Raw genomic sequence first — 26372 nt, forward strand, 5'->3', positions numbered from 1 at the left:
CTGGAGGAATCTCAGGGACCTCTCTCTCGCACGCTACAGGTAAGCTGGGATCATCGTTATTGTGCAAGAACGGCGTTTTTCGTACAACCTGTCGGAGCCAAAACTAAAAATTATATGCAGGGGCCTCTGACTGCTCACATGCGCTAAGTTGTCCTCCATGCTTTCAATTGCCATGCAGTACCGGTAATAGACCACCCGCCGCAGCACGTCACATCAAGACATCATGAGATTGGGAAAGAGCGGATCGTTGGCAAAGCAAGCGCACGTGGTTGTTGCCGTCGTGTAACTTGGTGGTTTTAGCGTTTTGCAAGGTGAGGTCAGGGTAGTATCTGCCTCACACATGAAGTTTTCTTTCATATCTCCTTCGTGCAATGGCATCCATAATCGGAAACAACCATCAAAACGACTCATATGTGATCGGCAGCTGTGCCAACGCACGTGGCTTTATTTTCCAACGACGGGTCGCGACATCTGGCGTTGTGACGTAGGCTGTATGCAAACACCGGGTGGTCTATTGTACGTGCACATGACGTCACACTGCTTTTTCCCTTTCTGGTTACTCTTCACCGTTATCATAAATCTTATTTAGATGCATGCGATACTGCAAAATCTATCAAAAAACGCTCGGTGTTCCCGACCCACAATATAAAGGTGCAGACAAAAAGACCATGTCGGCTGTACGGCCAGGTATGAATAACACACACGAATGCCACCGTTCATTTTGATTTACGGCTCCGTGCGTATCCGCGCTTTCCGTTCGGAGTGATGTGCATATACCACGGATGCATAGTATAGTCCCCAACCGCACGGGCGCAAATGTTTTTCGACCATCTGTTTATTGCGGGATTAATCTTTCCCGCAAAGTATAGGGGAACGCGTGAAGAAGTTTCCAAAGAGCTAAAGGATCCAAACGTGCTGAAAGATCCATCGTGTTGGAGTATACAACGAGCAGGAGGGTCCAAACGTGCTGGAAGATCCAACGTTGGATCCTCCTGCTCGTTGGACCCTCCAGCACGTTGGACCCTTTGACATACAATTGTAAAAGAAAGGCCAAGAAAGTGCGCACACACACGAAAGAGAGAGAGAGAGATAAAGCCGGCCAGGATACAGGCAAAAAAAAAAAAAAAAAGAAGAATCCTCAGCCGCCAAATCAGAACCCCCCCCCCCCCGTAACTTGGTAAGACTGACCACGGGCCACAAACAGACAGAGAACCTACTTCTGGTGTAGCGAAATCCTCCTTCACAGTTCTAGCCCTGGCTAGCCCCAAGCGCGAGGAGTGCACTATTTTTCGCGGCGGACGTAGAGCCGACGGCTGTCCAACAATCAGGGACGGCGAATTTTCAAAGATTTATTTCGAAGCGTTTATTCTTCAAAGTTTATTTTTCGGAGTTTATTTCGACAGCGTGACTTTTCTCATGATTTATATTGAAGTGTTTATTTTGCAAGTTCGATCTGTAAGATATTTATTTTTGAAAGTTTTATTTTTACCTGATTTATTTCGGCGTCATCCCGTTATGTCTCAGGGCTCAACTGGGTAGCGGTTTTTTCTTCCCTATGCTTCAAAAATACAACCGAGGGGCAGTCGAGCCCCGTAGATTCCAATGAGTCTACGAATGAATGTATAAGTTCCTATGAGGCTTTGTCCTTGGAGTTTGATAAGCTTGTTCTTATTAACTTCCGCGTCGCGATAAGCCTCAGCGGTTTACAAGAACAGAACCCCCATCTAAACCTTATCTCCTCAAGATACCGCAGCTTCACAATCGTGCTGGGGAAAAACAGCCGGTTTATCTTGAAGTGCACGATTCTCCGCACTTTACCTTTAGCACCAGATCAGGCTTGTCCTTTTTCGATAATACGAATGGACTGAGTGCAAACTGTGATATCACTAAGCAACAATGATATTTTTCTCCCAAATATGTTCTCTCATTGGATGTCTACCAACTCTTCACACAATGACAGATGTGAACAGATACTGAGTTCTGCTTGTCCTTTCTCCTGCTGCATAATCTGTCGTTGCAGACGATAAAAGCTACCTGCCAGCAGATAATGCGAGTGCATTGCAGCCATGCGATGAATTGTGCACTCTAGGCCGTTGCGATATGCAACGAACACGCTGCACGGAAACACTTTCTTGGTACTCCAGGGACCTAGAATGTACACGGAGCTTCGTGCAGAGTTGGGATAATTACTTTATTACTTTATTATTTTGCAATGCGTTTCCATTATTCAGTACAGCATTGTGAGGTAACGCATTACAATACTCATTTCTTTTTCACGCTTAGTAATGCGTTACTAATGCCACTACTTTAAGTAACGACATGGCGTTACATTTTCCCAGAGTTCTCAAACACAGTCCTATGTGCTGTCTGAAGCGCAGCCTTCCCCGAAACTCCCCAGTAGAGGGAGCATCGGAAGGGTCGCCTTTAGGGAGCCTGCATGCACAGGCTCCCAGTCGCCTTGGTCTGCTTGCGTTTTTCGGCTGTCCGCGCTGTGAACTTTCCCCTTTTATGTGTCTGTGACACATGGCCCTGTGTGGTAATTTTTGGTCTTGTCCGGTCTGCTTCGCTTTTTACTTATTTTATTTATTGTTTCTTCAACTTCCTCGGTTAGATATAAGTGTCTTCAATTGTGTTTTTGCTTTTGTATTTTCTTTTCTCCCTATCCCTCTCTACTGGTATATATACGTCCTGTTTATGGCTACTCTTTAACCTGATGAGTGCAGGCCCTGCACGAAAGCCTTGTTCATGGTAGTTGTAATAAAGTGTTCCTACCCGTTTTGCATTCCCTCCGCGTACTGCAAATAAACGTGATTACTGTGTTTTACTTCGTTACATATTCCCGGTGTTAGTAATTAGAATTTCTGCAATATTGACACATACGAACGACTTCGTCCAGAGATGGGAGTAGTACGAATAAGCTAGACGAGCAACCTAGAAAGGGAATTGGTAAAGTTATTGAGCCAAGAAGAAAGAGGTAAGCGTAATGAACTTGTTGGTAACACTTCCTTGACTATGAGGTGTCTCTTGTCTTCGTGTCATCTTCTCATACTCAAGAAATTGTTACTTACAAGATAAAATTCATTGCAGCGTAGAAGGAGTCGGTAGTTAAAGACTCTACTTGAACTCTGTCCTCCTCCTTGACGGCCTGATGAAGGAAGCTGAAAAAAAAAAAAAAAACAGCTTAAGGGTTTTCCGTCCCTCTACCAAGCACACTTCGCAACTGCTGGCTTTAGGACGAGCCTGAATTAAATTTTCAGCCCAAGTAATGAGCAGTGTCAGTACGCATTATCCTGCCAAAATGTAATGACATTACATTACTCATAGATGTGTAATGCATGAGCATTACTCACTACGGAAATGCAGTGCAGTACTTCCCATCTCTGCCCTCGTGGTTTAGACTTGTTATGCATTGGTCCCTCGACGTTTTTTGAACGAGGACGTCGGAAGGTAGATAAAAGAGGGCAGAGGGCGGGGGGTTCGAATCCCACTGCTGGTGCGTTTTTATCAACTGCCGTTCTTTAAAACTGCGCGTGACGTCGAAAAGTCGCCGCGCCTTTCTTCTTTGTTTCTTTCTTCTAGGCTGACGGTCTGCTGCTCATCGCTTGAGCTGCTCCTGTCTACGTCGCGAGTAACGTGTCCCGCGAATAGGCTACGTCACGACGAACCCTCCTCCTTCCATCATTCTTCGATTCGCGCATTCCAAGGCCCACAAAACACAGTGACGTCCAGAAAAAGTCCTACGGAATAAGAATATACGTGTTTGATATGTGAGACTTCCACAGGATATCCGAGCATATCCCGTGGTCCCTGGGATATCGCGGTGTCTGCCGAAAAACGTCCCATAACAATTGGGACGACACGTGGGACACCACAGGGATGTGATTCGGAACTGCTGGGATATTGCCTGCCATGCCCTCAGGGTATTCAGCTCGCTTTAAAATCTGATTTGGTGTCCTGACTGTAGGAAGTAACGAGGTCTATTCGCACGAGAAGTTCCGTTTTATGAACGTTCAATCTGTGAATTCCCTCGCTTTATAAATAGTTTTGCTGAGAAACCAACTCTATTCTTCTAGTCATTTAAGACCTCGATTTATGAATTCCCTCGTTTTGTGAACGTTTTTTTCGAGAAACATTTGCTGTTCATAAATCGAGGTTTGACTGTACACTATTTACATTGCCATGACTGCATTGCCATTACTGGGAACTCAGAATGATGCATTACGCTTTAGCATGTACTTGAGCAATGCACAGCAGTTGCTTATATGCCAACAAGTACAAAAAACACACACACACACACACACAGACACACACAAAACACTATATGAGTATACAGCCAAAAGCTTGAGGCGCCTATTTACTTTTGCACTATTTTGCACTATTATTTTGCACTGCACTAAAACGGGCGCTTAAATTTGATGTTGGTTTTGAAACATCCCATAAATGGGATAATCAACCAAAAAGTCCAGAAAGCTTGTATTGCCAACTGTAGGGTGGGACAAGTGCAGAAAGGTCACTTGGGAAAGCAGTGGCATTTCCTTTCTAAGAGAGAACAGATATACTATATATATTGCTCCTTGTCTTGCCAGCTTCTGTAAACTTGAGGGGGCTCGCCTCTGAGTAAAAATGAAGGGCGAGGTGTCTAAGTTTAATTCGGTTACGTACACAAACAACACTGAAGTGAGGAATTGCTTGGAGTATTAACTCACCGTCAAGATAACGACTGCGTTTCTTACTGTTTTTGGTTTGAAACATTCGGTAGGTCCGGAAACAAACTTGCGCAGTGCTGCACTATCGCACGTTTCTGTCTCTCTCGCAATAAATGCTCCATGTAACATCCCATTAACACATCCCAAGTCAAACGTGTAGGGGATATTCCAGACGGAGTCCTGTTGAGATATCCATAGGGCGTCCACACAAAGTTTGAACGGGACATCTCGTGATATATGGGACGTGATGGTATCGCGGGGACATCCTTGGGACGATATGTGCTGTCTGGGGAGTGGAGGGTTTTTGAAAGGTGCGCGGAACAGAGGCCTCACGCGCGCGCTGCATGTCACGTGCGCCCGTCGTTCTTTCACAGGAGCTCATTTTATTCGTTGCACGACTGGCCGCAGCAAAAAAGAAAAAAATGGGGAGGTCACTTAGTGCTCCTTTAAAAAGACGGTCGCATCCGGTCTAGTCGATTTCGAAACTATAGTGTCATTTTATTCCTCCTGGACTAATGACCAAGGTATCGAAAATCGCACGCGAAATATAGTAGCGTAGTTTGACTGGTATTCGACGAAATACACGACAAGAGCAGCCGCCGGATGTTGAGCGTATTCCGGAATTCCTTCCCTGCAAAAACGAGAAAACGTCATTCCCTAAGAACCAATGAGGGCGTGACCTTGAGAAAAGGCATGCCGCGGCCGTGCGGACGTCTCATAGAGTTACGGGAGGCGCGGCTGGACGGCGGCGCCTCTCCTCGTCCTCAGTACAGGAAGGGTTGCAGTAGAACCCCTCTCCTCTGTCACCAGGGGCGCGTTCCTCGCCACTTCGTAGCTTCGCAAGTTCGCTTTTACTTCGCGTTCGCCTTCGCTGCGTGGGAGACCATTGAAGGGGGAGGGGCATGTTCACAGCCCCGTCAACAGCTGCGGAACTCTATGCCATCCTTTTCTTTCTGCAGCACATCGTTGATTTTACCCCGCGGGAATGGGCATGCAATGTTCACTGACTCAAAATCTGCACTGCAAGCTATTGAAAATTCTGGCATACGAGGCTCGTCCGCACCCCTAGTGACCGATGTGTTAATGGCTTACCACCTTGCGTACGAAGCAGGGCGCGGACTAATTCTCCAGTGGGTTCCAGTGTATTGTAGTGTTGTGGGGAATGAACAGGGCGAGAGCACCGCAGAAGCAGCTCTCTCGTCTCGGAGGCGCACGAGTATTGCGCCGTTGAGAGGACACCGTCGTTCCATTCTTCGACGTCTAGTGACACCCCTGGCTTCCCGCCAATTGACAACTGACATTCCCCCCCCCCCTCAAGAGCACATTCTTCTTTATTGCCCACACTATATACCAACCTTCCCGAACCGCACTCTTCGATCAAAATTGCTTTCGATGGCCAAATCCAACCCACCATCGCTCTGCCCTCAAAGCTCTTTTGACTTTTTTGGACACCACAGGACTTCGATCCTTATTGTGAATGGGCTCATTATTTCATTCCCCACATCACCACCAGCAATGGTGATCGCCACCGCCCCTGGCGATGAAACTCCCCATTCATCACCTCAAAATAAAGTTGTTGTTGTTGTTTGCCCCATTGCAGATTCGTTTGCGTTGACTCTGCCAGCTCGTGCGCCTACGATCGTCGGTGTTGGGAGAAGGGCGTTGAAAATAAATCTTTATGTGCTCTTAACTAAGGAAGGCGTCGGTGGACGACCCAGTGCACAAATACCGCACTCCTAGGAATGTCTTCGCTACCATGTGAAAAAAATAAATAAATAAAGAGAGCACGGTGACAAAAGTACGTCGAATTAATAACGTTAGCTTTATAAATCCCGTACTAAATCCTGTGCTAGTGCTAAACTTGTACACAATTCAAGTAGGCTATGTATCGCGCCATATCCTGACAAATGACGCGACTTGAATATCAGTCTGGACCTGTATTATATCTTCCACGCAATATTTTCATGGAACTTTCGGTGTCAATGGTTGATGATATAGAACACAATGATTTATTCTTCACGCACTCTCGTGCGGCACGACGGTGATTGAGCCACTACAAAGCAGCTACCCCTCCCCCCTCTTTTTTTCCCCTTCGCTTGCACCATCCATGACTATTGAACGGCCTCTGGTATAGCGCTGACGGAGGCGGAACAAACGCGAACTTGCGAAACTCAGAAGCGGCGAGGGACGCATCCCCAGAAATATTTTCAGTCATTAGTTGCAGGTTCATATAATGGTAGCGTAATAGACTGCTACAATGTTGACACGGATGCAGGAGGACTGAGGTGTCTCACAGTGATATGATATGTGCACAAGATAGCGTGTTCATTTCCCGCTTCCTAACGACAGCATAAATTATCGCGCAAATTAAAATTAGCAGCCTGCGTTTTACGGTTATGGCCTGCAGCTTCCGTTGCTGCGTGGTTCCCGTCGCGTCCCGTTGTCGTATTTAATTTTCACTCTATCTGTCTGTGCCTCCTCCTCACTTCACTCCATTCGTCTCTCGTCAAACAAACACCCTTTTATCTTCGATACGACCATAGCGGCGGAGCAGGTATGAAGCATGCGGTAAACAGTTTCTACCAAGGTTGCTCCGACGGTCACAGGCTTCAAGTATGGTACGTGGGATCGAGAGGGGAGGGCTTTCAGGTACATGTTACCATATACCTTCTTATTCCGTATTTTCCTGTGCACAAGGCGCGCTATATGCATAGTAAAAAATGTCCTGACACATAAAAAGAAGAAGTGTCCTGAAGAAGCAGAACACGTTAGATAGAAGCTTTTCCCGGAAGAGGCATTCCTAAGATATTCTGCAACCTCTAGCCTCGTGCATTGGTCCAGCCACTTAGCATAGGTATGAATCGTTTAATCGCATTCAAACGAGCGACATCTATACGGAATATTCTAGTGGAAGAAAAAGTGTTGTGTTGAACATTCAAAAGGCGCCGGAATATCGGGAGTAGCGTACTGCGCACATATAGATGCGGGGGCGTAAAAAAAAAAAACAGAAAAAAAATTGGGAAGAAAGACTTTTTCTGCGTTTTTTTTTTTTTCGTCGGCGTCCGAAAAATTGTCCAAAATGTCCCACCCCTGAAAAAAAAAATCAAGATATAATGCATAAAGCAGGTCAAAACTTCCCGTTCCCCCGTGTAAGCCAACGTTTTTGCATTTTTGAGTTAGGCCAAATAAAAGATATTCCACTTTTTATCTGTATGGTGAACGATCGTACCCTTACAGTGAACAATGAAAAGTTAGTTTGTCTCCAGATTTTTATTTCAGTTTTTCCTTGAAAGAAAATCTGAGGAAGCCGTTCTTCCATTTCAGTAAGACCGCGAATATTGCATCTCCACATAAGTTTATGCGTTGCCGAGCCTTGCGCGGGTGGTTATGTCTTCTATTTGTGTTCTGGACAAATAAAATCTATATTTATGATTTATTTAACACGATGATTTACGCTCGAATGTCCGCTAATGAATATAAGTTGTGCTAGAGTGTAAATTTCGTTTTCCTTTTTAATTTATTTTTTCGAGGAAAAGAAAACAGGAAAGAATCCGTTCTTTTAGCAGTACAAATTTTCCGGAAATTTTGCATCTCTACGCACATAGCATGCAGACGACACCATCGGCCTTGTCGTCTGCTAGGGAAGATCGCAGAAGCCGCAGGATATTCACCATGGTTAGAAGAGAGCGCGAACAGACATGGAGTTGAGCGCTCGCTCTCACGTGGCAGCGGGAAGGTTCGATGTTTTGCGCATCTTCCGCTGGAGTACCGGGATGTCACTGGTGTGAGTACACGGTAAGTGCCATGCTCGGGAAAAGTGGGAAGGCTGGATGGTAAACAACAGAGAAAAGAAATGCCCAAAATGCCCTTCCTTCTCCTGAAGGGGCAGCCGGACACGTCGTTCAATGTTGCTAGTCGTACCCCGGCAGTATGTTATCGATATACCTATCCTCAGTGTGTAATGCAGCGTGGCCTCTACAACTTGTCGATATTCCGTAACAAGCGATAAATGCATCACTTTTCCCTTGATTCGCCACGGGCTCCCACGCGAACACCAAACGGTTTATTCGAATCCTGGCCTCTCTTTAGTCACAATTTTGATTGATTGATTGATTGATTGATTTGCAAAAGACAAAAAAAATGTCGCAATTTTCATCCCATTGCTCATAGCTTAAAGCTCCAACTTTGCAGAGACTGGAGCTGATGGCAGCAGCGATAGCATTCAAAACTACTGTCCTTTATACGCGCAGTCTATTGTGGACGGATTCAACCATCGCCTTGTGTTGGTCAGTGGCGTCACTGTCCTGCTGAGAACAGTCCGGCAGGCCTCCTCACAAGAAGAGGCATTTTTATGCAACAGTTACGAAAAAGTGAACTGTGGTGGAGAGCTCCCACGTGGATAACTGAAGAGGAACTAAGTTGGCCGAGGAAATCGGGCGCTCAGAGTACTGGAGAGGAAGCTGTGTGGAATGTAGCATCAGTGCATGAACTCACCACCAGTATAACCTGTCTCAGGCACAGTATACTGTATACAGTAGCATAACGAAGCTACACCAGGTGACTGCATGGGCGATGCGCTTGGTCTACAACTGTAGACAAGCGCAAAGACTGAGGGTGGTTAACAGGCGGACCTCGATATTCCCAGTTGCGAAATCCCCGATCTCGAAATTCACGTTCTCGAAACAAGGAAGATCGAGGAGAATGCTCGATTGCCTCGTAAGATGATATGCCGTATTTAAAAACACGACATCACTATTTCATCAGTCGAATTCACGGTTTTTCGATGTCTGTCCAAGTCGTTTTAGCGAACGAAAGCCATGGTTTAGAATCCAGACACAGGGTGCCGGCCCTGTATAATACAATACCCCGAACGCATCTGGATGACACCATGCAGTCGTTAGATGCCAGAGGTGCCACATGTGGATGGTTGAATGCTCAAGTAGTTAGACATTATCGGCATTCTTCATCGGCAAGCCAAGCCGTATTATTCAAAGTCCTCCAGTTTCTAATCTGGTCCCTGCCTGGAATATGCGTAGGTGAAGTATCCCGCAAAATACGGTGTACGCAACCGTGCCGGTCGCCCAGCTCTATTCCGGCATGTCGGGAAACGCGATTTTATACGGTACTTCTTATACATGTAGAGAAACGTGCTGTTGAATATTCCTTATCTCGGTAAATGGTACTCTATTATGTTCGGTAGTACTCAAAGCAGCCGACGTTGGCATAAATTCAATGCCAGTAAGATAAGTAAAGCTTTCTTTTCAACAATCTCGCCTTCACATAAGGTTAGCCCATATTCGTGCCGACTCTTTGCCTGGCTGACCTTTCCTTTCTTTTTTCTTAATAAACATATCCCCCCCCCCCACCATATTCGTGTGGCTACATGCTGCACGTACTGCAGGGTAGAACTGCAGACAATTTCGACCACCTGCACTCTACGGAAAACATGAGTGATTTTCGTCCTTTTTTAGGTAGGTAGGTATTTATTTATTTGTGCCCATGAACGACTTTTGGGGACTAAATGCATCGCCACAAAAATTAGTCCCTTTAGGGAGTAAATGTATGAGACTAAATGAATATCACAGAGTGAGGACGGCATTTGACGCTCTGTTCTAAGAGTCCCAGGTACATAATTCGTGTGTATGCATGAAAATACTGTACTACTGTAAAGCAGTAGACAAGCATGATATGCCGGTGATGTGACAAGAGACTTTGTTGCTTCTAAATACCATATGCGGAACCATACGACCGACAACGCGCTATAAATATTTTTAATTTGCCATGAAAGATGCGGCATAGTGGAGCGGTGCGACGCCTGGTGTCAAACAACCCCCTGTACAGCGGGCAACACTGAAAATTGGTATTACACACTATGACATCGGAACTTCGTTATTTTAGTAACCATATTATTAGTTTTCCTGTTTACCTATGCATTCTGAAACACCTGTTAACAGTTTAACCTGTTAACCCCTGTTTTTGCGAAGTAACCCAGTGCTGGCCGCTGTTCGATGGGGGCTCTCCCTACTTCTCTTCTGCGCCTGCGCGCTCCTTTTGTTCGCGGCCTCTTTCGAACGAACAAACTCTCTCTGTGAACCTCTGTGAACAAAGAAGTCTCGACGCTGTCTGGCTTCTTGAACGTCTGACACATTTTTTTCAACGGCTCAGCATTTCATTTCAGTTCGCTTATCCGTTTATCCTCAGATGTGGATCGTTGTGTGGATTGCAGGGGCGGATTCTATGTTGGATTGTGGTGGATTGTTATGTCGGGCCCAGTGTTATACGCATGCAATGTGGTTGCCGCCGTATGTGTCAGAAGTACGGATTCATTTCGAATACCTAGTACAGTGTTGCCCATAATCTTTAATCGTAATTTTCTAATTAACTGCACTGTCGATTGGAATGAAACTTGCACAGTTTTTGTCCTGGTGGCTTGGACTATCGAATAGCCACACTAAATGACATTTGATCGGTGCTGCTTTACAGTACCTTTAAACCGTCAACCGTGATATGTCGAGTGATATAAAATCTTGCGACATGCAGGCACAGCTTCGCAAGAAAGAAACTCTAAATATTTGTCCTCCTTGTTGGTGGAAAATTGCTAAATTAGCTAAATTATATAGTCTTATTCCATGATGTTCATGAAGTTCACGAAGAGCGCATATTTACGTTGACTTGCATTCAGGAGACCATTTGCGAAGTTCGGTGACTATTTGCTGGCCTGGGGAGTAAATTTCGGGGTTATGGGACTAAAACGGAGAGTAATCGCAGTCTAGGGGACTAGAAGCTGGAATTACTCCCCATTTCACTCCTTTTTTTTCTTAGAGTGTGGGGTTCTTTAACGTGCGCCGAAAATCTCCGACACACGGTGTTGGAAGCAACATTTACCTCCCCCACATTGCTGTCGTTTTGTGCCGGGGTTGATCTCGCGATGCTTTCATATAGCAAGCATGTCTACAAGATGGTGCAAAGAAGTTGTCCCGTATATTCTTTTGGGCGACGTCTATTCACGAGACTTAATTCCAAGACGCTCATCTATAGGGCGTCCGTCTTGGAACAGCGCCCTACGTGCATCTCAGTTTTATTTACTTCTGTATTAGGTGTCTCTCTATGCCAAATTCACTCTCCAGTGCATGCGTACGTCGTCGTTGATAGGAAGGCTTCGTGCTGTGGACTTAGTTCCCCGAGTCGGATGTGTTATGGAGTGAGGCCCACTGCGCACTTGTTTTGCACGTAGCCACACGGGTCCAAAGTTCCGTTTACGTGGGTCGCAAAAACGAATACAGCCAACTCTCTAGGCAAACAGATGAAGCAACAAACATGGATGCATAAGCAAATGACGCATTATGTGTTCAATTATCCGCAACTGCGCTGCGCTACATGCAAAAGCAAACGAAAGTTTTGTAGCTTGTCAGCTATAGCTTGACATGTATTTTGTGAACTGTTTTATGCACGTAATTTGGAGCACTCTGTTGTTACGATTTGCGGGACGAATTCAAGACTGTTTGATCCGGATTGTTTCGACATTCCTGTCCGTTTCTGCTCGACAGACACAACACGGACACACACACACAGAAAGGAGACACTTCAGAAACAAAGGTTCTCATCTGCAGTGGCCCTTAATTGCATACAATAGGGCCAGTAATTATAATTACAATGCTCGTTTGTAAAGGAGTTGAAGGGTGCTGACTAGCTGGTGCATAACTTCGAAGAGGACGAAACCCGAGACAGGGAAGAAAGACACCACACACACAAAATTTCTCAAACACGTAGTGTTTGAGAAATTTTGTGCGTGTGTTGTGTCTTTCTTCCCTGTCTTGGGTTTCAGCTCATTTATATAGCAAAATTCGGCAATGGACCTTTCAACGTACGTGCACGTATTAGGATTTTAAAGACAGAATGGCTTTCAACGAGGGTTGTCTCCCATTCAGCCGTCACCACTTTTGCCCAGAACCCCTAATTCAAAAGCAATTAATGAGTTTGAGGTAATTAGTTATCTAGTAGTTACATACTTCCTCCGACAGGATATCAGCCTGGCCGCATAACTTAATTGCAAAAACGGCATAGCATGCTACTCTCGTAGCTTTTATATAAAAAAGGAAAAATAAAAGGAATCTGGTGTAGCTAAAAGCAAAACACCCTGCATACTGCACTGCAGATGAGCGTACCGTCCTCACGCCTCTTAAGATAGCGTCTTGTAGAAGTGCCTAATGCATCAGCAGGAAGTTAGTTGGGGGAAAGGTAACGACATAATTGCACGCTGTTGTAATCAACGCGTCAAAGCCGAAGTGAGACATTCTTCTGTGACTAGCTCTAGCTTTATAGCTAAGTGCAACCAGAAAATACTTGCAACATAATCCGCGTCAACGCACTTCCATAATACTTAAAATAACGAAATACGAAAGGAAATTAAATCGGTCTAATAATTTCTTAACGGTACAGGAAGGCGTGACAGATTCTGAGTCGACTCAATTGCATGGATATGATTCATTCGCCTCTGAGAACAACAATCTTGTCGCCAGTATATTTCCGTGAAGCTTCCGCTCGGAATCAACAAAACTGAAGCGAACTTCGTGCAACTCGGTGGTTCAGTGCAGCCAGTGCAGCTTATCAAAGTGAACGACGCAAAAGGTGACACCGATATGGATTTGAGTTGTTGGGTGCACCATTGAGATAAGAGCTGATAAGTAGTTGGCACGTGCGTCACGGCATGTCGACAGCCTCGTTTTGCGGTCACGGGCAGCAGTTACGTTGATTGATGCATAATATATATTCTAAGGGAAAACTAAGAAGAGTAAACCTGGTCTTCTTGGGGGGGGGGGGGTGATATGTTTATTAAAAAAAGAAAGGAAAGGTTAACCAGGCAAAGCGCCAGCTTGCTATTCTTCTTGGGGAACACATAGATGCGTTGCCACAGTTCACGGGCCTTTATGAGAAGGGTCGGGGCTATTTAGAGCACTGAGGGCGGGGTAAATTTCAGGGCCAGTGGACTAAAATGAGGAGTCATTGCAATCTTTTTAGTTTTTTTAGTTTTTGTTTTAGCACCGCGAAGCAACTATGGCTATGAGGGGCGTACAGACGTGTACAGATGCAGAGAGGACAGCAGGTAGGAGTGGGGACAGGGGGGTTAGTATGCGTTTTGGGCCGACTTCTCATTGCAGTCTGGGAGACTAGAAGCTGTAATTACTCCCAAGTGTACCCCTCTTTTTCCTGAAGTGTGCATAAAATGATGTGTGTATTATGTAGCAGTGGAACCCATTCTGCATGATAAGGTTGCTTCGAAGGAGAACTTACGTACAGCTACGTACAGCGCACGAAGCCCTTGCTGCCACTTCGGGGCATTCCCGCTTGGGTACATTAGATGTACATTAGATGGGTAAACGAAAACGACGAGAGAAGGGTTGTGGTGGTGGTGGCGGAACCTTTTGCCCTAGTCGGCCATGCGCAAGCGGGCAACGTCACGACTATCGCTGGAGGGATCGTGCGTCCTGGGGCGACTTCACAAGGAACTGTGCCGACATTTGTCTTAAATTATCGGACGACACAGGGAAAACACCCGGGCAGCACAGCCGGTGCCCGGATTCGAACCCGGGTCACCACCTAGTCTCGGCGTGGGACGAGAACAACATCACACCGCAACAAATAGGAATAAAGAATTGTCGCGCGATGACTCGCGTGCCTGAGAGACTCCGGCTTGCTGGCCATCATCCAACCCTGGCAAAGATACATGGTGCAACCTGTGCTCAACGAAAGACAAACACATTCTAAGAAAAAAAGGAGTAAAACGGGGAGTAATTGTAGCTTCTACTCCCCTAGTCTGCCAATTACTCCCCATTTTAGTCCCCTAACCCGACATTTAGTCCCGACATTTACTCCCCAGGACAGCAAATTGTCACTAAACTTCGCGAATGGTCTCCTGAATGCAACAGTCTACGTAAATATGTGCCCTTGGTCAATTTGAACGACATAATGCTGTATAACTCAGACAACGTAGCAATTTTCCAGTCACACAGAGTAAGAAACAGTTAGCGCATCTTTCTTCGCAAATTGTGCCCTAGTATGGCGCAAGATTTTATATCACACGGTATATCACGGTTGACGGTTTGCTTCAAAGTATTTTCATGATGCACATCAATTATGTACGTGGGACTCTCACAATAGCGCGTGAAATGCGGTATCCACTCTGTGACATTCATTTACTCCCGTGCATTTACTCCCGAAAGGGACTATTTTTTGTGGCAATGCATTTAGTCCCCAAAAGGAGTAAAAGTACTCCTTTTTTTCTTAGAGTGGCAGGCTTGCGCCAAGTACCTGTGCGGTGTATGCGGGGTCCCACTCTGCGTAGTGTGTGACAGTCATAAGGGCCTCAAGTGGGTCGTGGAACATACCCTGTCCCACGCAATCGAAGTTATTTAGCTGGTTCATGGGACACATTAGTCCCACTTTTTTTCTCGTCTGTAAAAAGTTAGTTTGTCAGCGTTTGGGTTTTTAAAATAAGACTGCACCAGAAAAGCAGTGGAAGTGTTCCTGATGATGAGCGATGTCACACTTTCTCGTGTCCAAAAAAGGGTTAATAAGATTATGGCATTGACACTAAACTTACCATGAACATCGAAAAAAAAAGCATAGCATAGTTCACCATCTCTGCAGAGAAGAAGCTTTACTATTATTATTATTTTTACACATTCGCTTTTCAGTTTCATGTTACACTGACACCTTTCAACTTTCGATGCAAGTTCGTCTTTGTCTCTAGTGGTCAGCCATATTTCGTTGTATAGAAAGCTTACGGCACTCCACAACCCACAACCACATGATTATACCATTGTACGAGGGTGGTTCCATAAGTTTCCGGCCCGACCAACTTTTAGTAGTCATAGAGACGAAACAAGTGTATCACTTTTCACATAGTCACCCTTAACTTCGATGCACTTTTGACACCTTTCAACCAGCATTCTTATACCCTTGAAAAAATAGTCCGAAGTCTTGTCCACAAAATGCTGGAAAACTGCCTCTTGCACCTCACTATCGTTTTAACGTTTTCGTTTCTATCCACTCTTTTTCACAGTGAACATTCCTTCTCCAGAACGTTCCCTTTCTCCTGTTTTCTAATGACACTCCGAAGGACAAGCAGCAAACGACTCAATTCGCTTCGGAAAATGCTCAATCACTGCTGGTGTACTTCGCTGACAAAACACGTTTTGGCTTCTGCGTTTCTTTTTTTTTTTTTCCCTTCTTCTTCTTTCTTCCTTTTTTTTTTTTTTTTTGCTTCAAGCCGCAGGGCGACACTTCACTCATTTCCACCTCATTTCCGTATCACTCATTCAACCTCTCCCATGTAATGCGGTAGAATAATTCGATGACATATTTCATGTCATCCTCGCCATGCAGGTGTTGTTGCTGTGGGCTCCACGCAGTTGGCACCACCATCAACCAATGCACCAGTATGCTGTGCTAGGGCCATTTCAGAGTACCTAACTTTCAGACAGCCTGGAAAATGAAGCCACGAGAGCTATGAAACACTCTGGAGAAGGGTCAAATGACGTCATATTGGGTGTCATATCAGGCAGCGTGATACGTAATAAAGGGCAATATAGAATACGATTAGGGGGCGTTTTTCACTTATAACTTAGAACGTAGAGGATGAAAGGGGGTTAGACGATTATTTCTCTTGACTGACGCGACTGTGTGCATACAATTTCTGAGCTAAGAGATCCGTGCTTTGTTTCGATCACTCGTCTTTCATCAAGTGCTTTCATCCTGTCTTATGGCGAACAGAAGACGTGACTGTCGGGAAGGGCACAACAATGTGGCTGCCGCAGAGAACGAGTGGTGCAGGTTACGTCACACGAGGAGGAGGAGGATCCATCAGCAGTATGACTTTTGCTCCGTGTCCGTCGAAGCTCTCAATGCAGATATCAGAGGCCGGACCGTCTCCAAGCTCGAGCGATAAAAAGGATGGGAATCTCCTTAGTCTCAAGTGTTTTTTAGCCTCGGGACTCGAGCCGTAAACAAGAAGAGACCTTGAGCCTTCTCACTTAATGCGAGCAGTCCAGACACTTATTCGTTCGCAACCCAATGGAAGGGACAAAGATACAGATTAAAACTAGAGGGTGATTCGCACAAGACCGACTCGTTCATCTTTTCTTTTTCTTTTTTTGATATTTAGAGAAGGTTAACGGTGCATTGCATCTGGAATGTCGAGCATGGAGATTTACTGCCTTTACATCAAATGTTGAAGCAGGCATCCTTCCTCATGAAGGCACAGTTAGACGCATCGCTCAATGTTGTTGGCCGTTCGTTCGAGTATCGTGTTGTCAATACCGTGAAATTCGCATATCGTGTTCTTCTTCAGATCTTCTACTGTACGAGGGCGTGTAGCGTAAGTTGTTTTCTTCAGAGATCCCCACAGGAGTGAAAAATCTGGTGAAGTACAATCCAGAGATCCAAAGAGTCCTTTCAGCCGATCCCGTCACTAGAGGATATTTAAATCAACGCCATGGATGGTATTGTTTCATTATGCATGCCAAGTGGCGCTGTTTCGTTGAAACTGCTTTACAGGCCTGCGCTTTGTCATCCACTTGCTTAAAGAAGCATGGAAGGCACATCAGACATATATTTCATTACCTCATATGAGAATACTATCTTCAGAAACTGTCACGCAAAATATTTCCTTTGGAAAGTGCTCATTTCCTGATAAACTCAGTTTACAAGAGTGCGCACATCGGCGACGATTTCTCCCAGCTCCTTCTTCTGGCACGTTGTGGCGTCAGTTCAGCCGAACAGTTTTATTGGCTGCCGAGAATCATCTGCTACGGCACGGAAGCAAGGCGACCGGTCAACTGCTGCGCTTCAGATTCTTCAGACGCGGGACGTACGCCGCCAACTGCACCCGCAAAAAGAAAGAAGGCTCGCGCCTCTCTATTGGCGGCGGCTCACGTGACGTCACATACTGGCAGTCCGGGGAAGGAGCTCTTCTGACTTGCGAGATTGAAAGCTCTCTTACGCACCAGTTGCGCGTAATTGTACTCGAACTGTTTGTGCGAATATGTGTTCCTGGTGAATTGTACCCTGTATTCACACGAACGACATTCCCCAGAGTCCTGGTGAAAGATGCATCAAACGTCATAGCTTTCCGTTGTCACGTGATCGTGAACGCTCAACGTCGTGTGTTCACGTACACTGCTAACCGTGGGGAACACCCCGCGCCACAGCCACAAGATATTCCTTAGCAGACAACTGGGAAAAACGCCGACAGTGTCTTCGGCTAAGAGCGCAGTACTGCAGTTGTAGTACACCACTCCCGGTATTCCGGCACCGTGTGAATGCTTAACATAACACCGGGCGGAACTTAGTCTCTGTGAGCAGTGTTTGCGCTTTGTCTTCCACTAAAATCGTCCGCGAGGATGTCTCTCGTGTGAATATACGGGTAATTGTAATTTTTACTCCTCCCTGAATATTCTTTTCGAGCCCTTCCATGCTCTTCTAATGAATTTGATGTCAACGCGTTGATACTCTGCCCTGTTCAAAATTCATTGAAAAAAAGAAAAAAGCTTGCGACCTCTATACTCCCTGTGGACATTCCACACCACTCCCTGACTTTTACTGGTCCCATAGAGCCGTGAAGGGGCGCATAGGCGCTTCATGGTGCGTGAATGGAACTTCTAGGGCTGTCGTGTTAGCGCCGAGAGGCAACTGTGGCTATGAGCGCCGTACAGACGTGGACAGATGGAGAGAGGACAGCAGGAAGGAGCTCTATGGGCGTTCTACAGGCGTTCTATGCAGAAGTTTAGGTTCAATGTATCGCGTGCATCTGGTGAAAATGTGAAATGCTTCACTTAATTGGGCCATGAGCCCACAGATGTGCAATGTATATCGCTGAAAGTATTGGCGATAAATCAGGCCCGAAACGTCTTATGTTGGGTTCTTTGTAAGTTGCGTGGGACAATCGTAATCGTAAGGAAGACACCACAGGAATCAGAGTTCAAGGGATATAGACACCTATAGAACATTTTTACTCGTGGGTAGGTACATTGCAAAAGATGCGTCATACGTGATAAACATAGCTTTCGTCGACGGGCTGATACAGAGGGGAAACTGTACGATTACCACGCGAAGAAGACCTGAGGACACACACACACATAATGATACGATGATGAGATGGGGCTGATGCCGGCCAGCAGGCTGAGCGCGCCCCAGTGCCGTTTCTAGGTAGAGAGAGATGATGATGGAGATGAGGATTCAGGTAATCAAAGCAGGGTGGAGAGGCCTGTTGATGACAGGAAATCCCAAAGGTGACGGAGACCTTGGTGCATATGAAGCACGGTGGTGGTGGTGGTGCTGGTGAAAGGGCTCGCCGTTGTCGGCCTCACATAGGTGGGCGACGTCACGACTGATGCCCTGGGGGAATGTACGTCCTGGGCTGGCTTCTAGGGGAACTGTGCCGACATATGTCTGAAAGCGGCTGGACCGGCATATGAACGGTACTGGACCATGGGCCCAGCACTTGCCTATGGTAAAGGGGTAGTGGTCGATTGCACGCAGTCCGTGCTGCAAGATCTCGCGCTCCCGTTGAGGAATCCAACATCAAACCTAGTAAAAACTGGCATCTTCACTGCATGCATCGATCAACCTCTTCATGAAAACACCTGCGTTAGACGACGTTCCCTTCTTTCGTTCTTCTCCTGCCAAGAGCAAAAAAGGTTTGGCTTAAACGTGGCTGTGCAATTTCTTATTTTTTTTTTTTTTTTGAATGAGCAGCATCCTGAACCGACCCCTGGGGAACTTGTTTGTACAGCATCTTCACACAGTTCAGTGTAGCAGGTGCCAAGGTACAAATTCTGAAAATCTTGCCAATTACTTTCTTCAGCATACCCTGACGCATTAGCCTGTATACAGTACTTTGTAATGTACAAGTTGAAAAATACTGAATAAAATGCTATTTTTCTAATGCAAGAGTGCTTCTGTACGGAACTGTCCATTTGTGAAAGGATGGAAAAATTTCGGAGCTCCATCTTATGAAGGTGCTGCACTTCATCCGACGCTTTAGCAGTATAGGTGTGCTCTCGGCGTCGTCCAGTAACTCAAGGCCGGTGGACCTGACCCCTTGCTCCTGCGGTGACGCATTTTCTCGGAAAACAGGACTTGTACGAGTGTGCAATATCGAACGGAGCCACTACGACTTGAAGCACACGTGCAGCTCTTTCATAAGCTGGAGCTCTGAAAATTTACCATCCTTGAATAACTTGCGCGGCCCAGGAGCACGTTGGAAAACTGGGTGAAAAGAGATTGAAGCGGGTGCGGGGCTCGGACATAGCCTTTCTGATATTATCGAAGGACTTACATACATATATGTTCCTGTCATGATCACCATGTCTTCCTTTCCCTTGAACTATAGTTCAAAAAACGAATGGAATAACAAACACCGACGCCGCAGTGGATTGAATGCACACATTACGCGTCGCAGACTAGCAAGTCGCAGAACGATATTTGGAAAAAAGTATTTGAAATGAGCCCATATAATCTCTCGGTGATGCCGACGTCAAGCAGCCCGACGTCAACAAGTGAAAGCAGGGAGTGGAAGTGGACACCTCAGATATTGGAGCATGACAGGGATGACAGGCACGTCAACAAATAGAATATAAGATATCCGAACAAGCGTCACATCCGTAACGGCGACAAATGGAAGAATGGCATCAGTTGGCAGACTTCCATTGCGTGCCGTTGTACCATGGAGCTAGTAACCGTGCGCGACCGTGATGCAGGGGCTTCCCTGGCCTTGTACGATAACGCAGCTGCTGCTTTCGTCATTGATACGGAACATGCGCATATTGCTTTACTCAATTTGCCCCGGGACATAGACCTGTTTCGAAATACTGCCACCTAGCGGCCGTGGGCAGCTGCGGCCGCCATGTTGCGGGAGACGGAGCGCACCAGACACACGCACGCGCCTACGGGCGGCAGTTATTTTTTTTTTTTTTTTTTCGTCATGTCTGTAGAAACGTTCCTCGTGGCTGGATGGGTGACCGACCTATCTAAGTTGCCAAGACTTTCCGAAGAAAGCATGGCGTGGTTTGGCTTGTCACAGCGAAATGTCACAAGTTACAACTTTTACATTGAGCAATTTGTGCACAAGGGGAGTAAAGGTAGTATTTGGCTCGCAGCCTGCGTGTTCACATTTCGGAGAATTCAGATTTTTGACAGGAGCATATTTGGGACGCTTTACACTATGAACAGTGAGTTAATTCGTTCGTTCGTTCGTTTTTCCTTACAAACAAACAAACAAAAAAACATTATTATATACAGGCAAGGTATGTACTTCATCTAGGCATCTTGCTATACAAAGGTAAGAAAAAGGATGAAAAAGGAAATGACCCCTACGTGTCGCTGATCTGTTTGGCTCAGATGCACTGTTCGTGATGGCGTGTGTGCCTTTGATCTGCTGTGGCATAGTTGCTTCACAGAAGCTCATCTTTACTACAGGGCGGCAACTACTTTTTTGTAGTTTAAGTACTAGTGTAACTACATCATAGCACCAATAGTTAAAACAACTTTGTCACTACTGCCGACGTTATTTAACTACATTTTTAACTACCTCGGCGTCTTGTGCGCGTTGCTATACAGGGTGTCCGCTGTCAAGCCTAAAGTACACCGACAGTTTAAACAGGACGATGCGCTCTACTTGAAGCAGAACTGCTGGAGTATTCGATGCCCTGTGTTTTAATCGTTTTTTTTTCGCTTAATTATTCAGGCATTTATATTGCCTCATATGATTACTTTTTTTACGGTTGACTATGTTGATTATGTTTTACGTATGATTACGTTTTCAAGCTTTTTTAGTGACGGCCCGAGGTGTAAATTAGAAATCTGTAGAGCGTGCCGAGAAACAGCAAGTGCAACCCTTCCCGCGAGTACGGCTCACGTAGACATTTGCTCCAGATAAAAGAGCATCCACCTTTTCTCCAGTTAACCGTGCTGTCGGTTTCTTACACCGGCATGTGACGCGCACAGCAGAAAATTTTATTTTGCCCATCCTAAACAATCTTGAGGAGAGCTCCGAAGCAGGTTGGGGAAGATGTCATAAAATGCGAAGTAGTTGTAGCCCGGAGTAACCTAACTGCTGTAGTTAACTACAGAAAAAAATGTTGTTTAACTACTAGTTATAATTACATTCCCGGAGATAGCTTCTAACAACTTTTTAACTACTATGCAGTAGTTTCACTAGTTGTTTAACTACATGTAGTGAACTACTTGCCATCACTGTCCACAACCCTGAACCCCCAACACTGGTGTTTTTACCTTTTTTATGGTGTTCTACCAACCCGCCCAAGTTTTATCGCCGATTCACTAAACAGAAATCACGAGAACAACAAGCAAACTCGGGCACATGGCAATTTCAGGGACACGTGGGTCGATTTTGTTGTGTAGCCTAAGCTGACACATTTTGATTTTCAAATACTGATGCCTATATTTTCTGATTGTGAAGTACAAAACAAACAAACACTTGAAAAGAAAGTTTCAAATGTGTACTTTTTTACATCAGTTACAGATTTCAAGGAAGAGAAAAGGAAAGATAAATTCACAACAGCTCATAGGCTGATTTAGTCTGCAGTCTACTGCTGCGTCGGATTCTCCCGCAACATGGCCGGCGCAGCTCAGTTCGACGAAAGCGCAACAGGTGGCGCTCAAAAGGGTCTATAGACATCTTGAATAGTTTGAGACAGTCTGAATAGAGACAGTCCTGAATAACAAAAAGAAGCGAAGTCTACCATCTGAGGACAAGAGACAATCACGTAAGCAGAAGATACATCACAGCTCTGGCCCCCGACAACCAAAGACACGGCGCAAATGAAAAGGAAACGCAGCTGCATGGAGCATGTTTACTGCTCTGGATTCCACCTTTGCTCGCTGGTTATCAACCGCCATCATAGCAAGACAACAACAACAACCTGCTGCCTGATATCCGCAGTAAATAGAAAATGACGTCTGCGTAGATGTCTAGACGTTTTAGTACTTCCAAAACGAGTGGCCCTGATCCCTTTCCAGGTCAAGAATCCCTGTGACCTGACCAAGCAAAAAGAGAAAACGAAGCCGCTGCCTTGGGGTGACGTGGATACCCTTTCGAAGTGAAGGAAAGCGAATAATATTGCGTGTGGTTAAATAACGTATTTGCCAGATGAAATGCAAATTATTGATTTTTGATAGCTAAGAAAAAGAAGCTGAAGGTTTCCGCATTGTTTCCTCCTACAGAGAGTTGAGGTACTAAACTCGGGTCGAGAGCGCCGATATTTCAACAACAGGTTCTTCTAATGGGCCAAGGTTTTGCTTAATTTAGGTTCCACGTACACTCAAAGAAAAAAGGAGTAAACTGGGGAGCAATTACATCTTTCGGTCCCCTATTGCAATTACTCCATGTTAGTTCCCTTACCCTGAAGTTTACTCCCCAGCCCTGCAAATAATCTCTAATCTTCGTATAAACGTCCGTGCATTTAGTTGCGGCAATCCACCTATAGACTCCAAAAGGTCTAAAATTACTCCATTTTTCTTCTTATAGAGTGTAACGCCACGAAGCAACTGTTGCTATATAATCCGTGTGTAGTACGCGAAAATATGAAAAGAAGATAACAGGGAGGAGTGGGGACGTAGAGTTTGTTAGTATGCCCCCTCATGGACCTACTTCACAGGAAACTGTACCGACATCCGTTTGGAAGGTGTGCAGGGATACAACTCCGAGAGCTGACCCGCTTGTCCATCCCGTTGGTCCGGGTAGGCCCTTTTTTATGAAATACCTTCCTTGCGTCTAGTATAGCAGCGGCCAACAGCAGGTGCTCAGACGTCAACGGCATGTGTTGTAGCAGACGTTGTAGCAGACGACGTTTAGCGAGGTCAATCTCTGATTCTTCTCATAGGAAGACCGTAGCGTTGGGAGCATTTTGCAATGTTCTATGAGGCTAGGAATTGGACAATAATTTATGTTTAACAGATATGCAAGTGGGGCCATCGAAAGTGATCTGAATGTTGAGAAGGACAGTGCCGCATTATGCCGCATTGCATTTGCAGTTTTCAGTAGATTACTATAAAATCGCATGACTAATGACCGGCACTCTTCATGAGTGGCACACCCTCCGTTTTATCTATTTTTTCTCCTACCGAACCAAACCGACATACGATGATCCCTTCATAGCGAACACGCGTTGTGTTTCTATGTAAGCAACGATCCCTGTGTTTTCTCCAACATCGCCGCTGGAATGATATTTCTTGCCACGGCCGACAGGGCACGAACTGTGGTCCGATCATGATGTCATGGAAGCGGAAGCAGGGAAAACAGCGTGAACTCGTAACGATAGTTTGCACCTAGAACATTTACGTTGTTATAGTGTGAATGAAAAGCAAAGCGTAATTTGGGCTGTTACTTGGGTAATTAGATAATTCTTCGAATAAAATATTCTGAAAGCAGCTCGAGAGGTGCTGCGGACACTGAGTAGCGTACCTGCTTTACGTGATGGTGCTTTAAGTTCTGTAAGTGATTAGTGCCGCCGGCACTGCTGCAAGGCTTTTCTAGCCAGGCTAATCAATTGTGTGTCGATGGGAGGTGCGGCAGAATTTCAAGGTTGGGAGACGTCCGTCCGTTATCAAACCGAACTTCGTACCTGGCGTCATTTGGAATGTGTGCAACTGTGAATGGAGCGCATATCGAACGAGACTTATCAGTGGATGGTCGCAGACAGACAGACGTCACGCACAGTGAAGTGATTTTCACTCTTAACTGATAGCAAAAGTTAATCCTGATAAGCATGCAGAAGGTCAAACGTCAAGCACCCACCGTTCTCAAACAGCAGACGGCAGACACACAACCCCAAACAGCAGGCGCAGCAGGGCGCTTCCAGCACTTCGATACGGCTCCAAAAAAGGCCTGATGACGAGGATCAAAGCTAGATTTTAAGCACCTTTTTAGGTGCAATTATGCAGTGTAGCACACGTCTCTTTCGCCGATTGCATTACACGACATTGCCACACACTGCACACGCCATGAAAAGAATAGTTTGTGCACCTTAGTGATGAGTACACGAAAATCACGCGCTTGGCGCGTATTTATCACATCCCCTTTTTTCCTTTCCTACGCACTCCTCGAGAGCCTGACATGTAATCAAAAAAAAACATGTTCGTTGTGAATGCTTCTATAGGCTGCAACTTACAACGTACACGTATAACTGCTCATCGATCTCGACTTTCACAAGGCTTCTCACTCGCAGAATGATATGACGACTAACGGAATTATATACAAGAAGTTCTGGCAACTCATCTTCACCGAGTACCCGCCAATTGAGAACAGTGTTTATTGTTTTCCCACCTCCTATTGTCTGAGATCGCAAAAATGCCCAGCTCGTAGTGCTGGCTACTGGACACAAATCAGAAATGGAAGAGCAGTACCTGCATGGTGCGCGCTCTACCATTCACTTTCATAGTCTTCGTGGAAACAAAGCGCTGTATCTAACCGTTGTAGCCCAATATTGTCGGTGGCCCAGGTGCTGGGAACGAAATGCCTAGCTGGACGAACTCCTGGAGGAATGCCGTTTGCAGTTTCATTCACAGTCGCCTTTTCAGGTAGTTCCTTCCTTCCATATTAAAATGAGTCAGATTAGACGTTTAGTCGGATCTGGGCATGACCCCACATGGCACATGGGTAAGGCGGAATGTCTCAGAACTTAAGTAATTGGAGCAGATTTACACGTAAGCTGTGTCAACCTCTTTGTTTCGCGACATGCTGCACATGACGCAGGGTAGGAAACTAGGAATCCACTGTACTATATAGTCCTCAAAACTTCATTGTCATCCATGCCATGCTTCACCGCTACTATATATGTCTTCCACACACTGACCACCTTCACCAGATTCGCCTTCGACATACTGCGAGCTGGTTACTTAAAAATTTCGACCTTCTAGCAGGTCACTGCGTTTCTTGTAGACACTATGAAAGGTACGACTTGAGTACCATCTGCGCACTTGGAAAACGCAAACCCAGTTTCCCTCGTGAGCATGCAGTGACGGGTGTGACTGAAGAGAGACCTCAGAGCGAACGGTTTCCGGTGACAATATTCACAACGGGTGTGCTTTGACCAGTGAGGCCCTCTTCGTGGGACTTATCTGAAACATTTTAAATGCGACAGGGGTAAAAGAAAAACCTGTGCTGTCAGGCGACATGTCAACCTACTAGAAGCAGACCGCACCTACGTCCAGCACAGAACCGTGCACTTCTCATGAATAATAAGATGTTAGAATAGAAGAGATAAAAAAAAAAGGAAACGCATAAGATGTGTCTTAGCCACAACCAGATTACAATAATGAAAGTAAGGTTCTATTGTAACATTCTTTGAGAAGTTCGAATAAAACCTATTGGACAACTGGTCCAGTAATGAACACATACTTACGTTCCGCATCAAGTGAAGCGTAGAAAAAGTAGATGAAATGGTGATGTAAAAAGAAACCAAAAGCAGAAATAAAAACGTGATACGAGCTTTTTTTTTTTTTTTTTTTTCAGCTCTTCGTAGCTTCGACTTTCATATGGCTGACGAAATACAAGCAAAACCAGGTAGAGCGCAAGTGAACGTCGAAAGTAGCGAGGGAGGAATGTTAGTTACTGTACCCTAAGTTCATTCTGCCTATTTCAAAAAT

The 26372-nt window shown here is 45.5% G+C and overlaps 1 long non-coding RNA gene across 1 annotated transcript in view; it reads right to left on the reverse strand.

The window, feature by feature from the left end:
- LOC135385535 (uncharacterized) overlaps nt 1–26372 on the reverse strand; it is a 54757-nt gene that overhangs the window by 26296 nt on the left and 2089 nt on the right. The window contains exon 3 of the long non-coding RNA XR_010420442.1: nt 3069–3158. This is a non-coding gene — a long non-coding RNA (uncharacterized LOC135385535). The remainder of the gene's footprint in view (nt 1–3068; nt 3159–26372) is intronic.

This window comes from Ornithodoros turicata, chromosome 2 (genome assembly GCF_037126465.1).
Source record: "Ornithodoros turicata isolate Travis chromosome 2, ASM3712646v1, whole genome shotgun sequence".
Lineage (NCBI taxonomy): Eukaryota > Metazoa > Arthropoda > Arachnida > Ixodida > Argasidae > Ornithodoros > Ornithodoros turicata.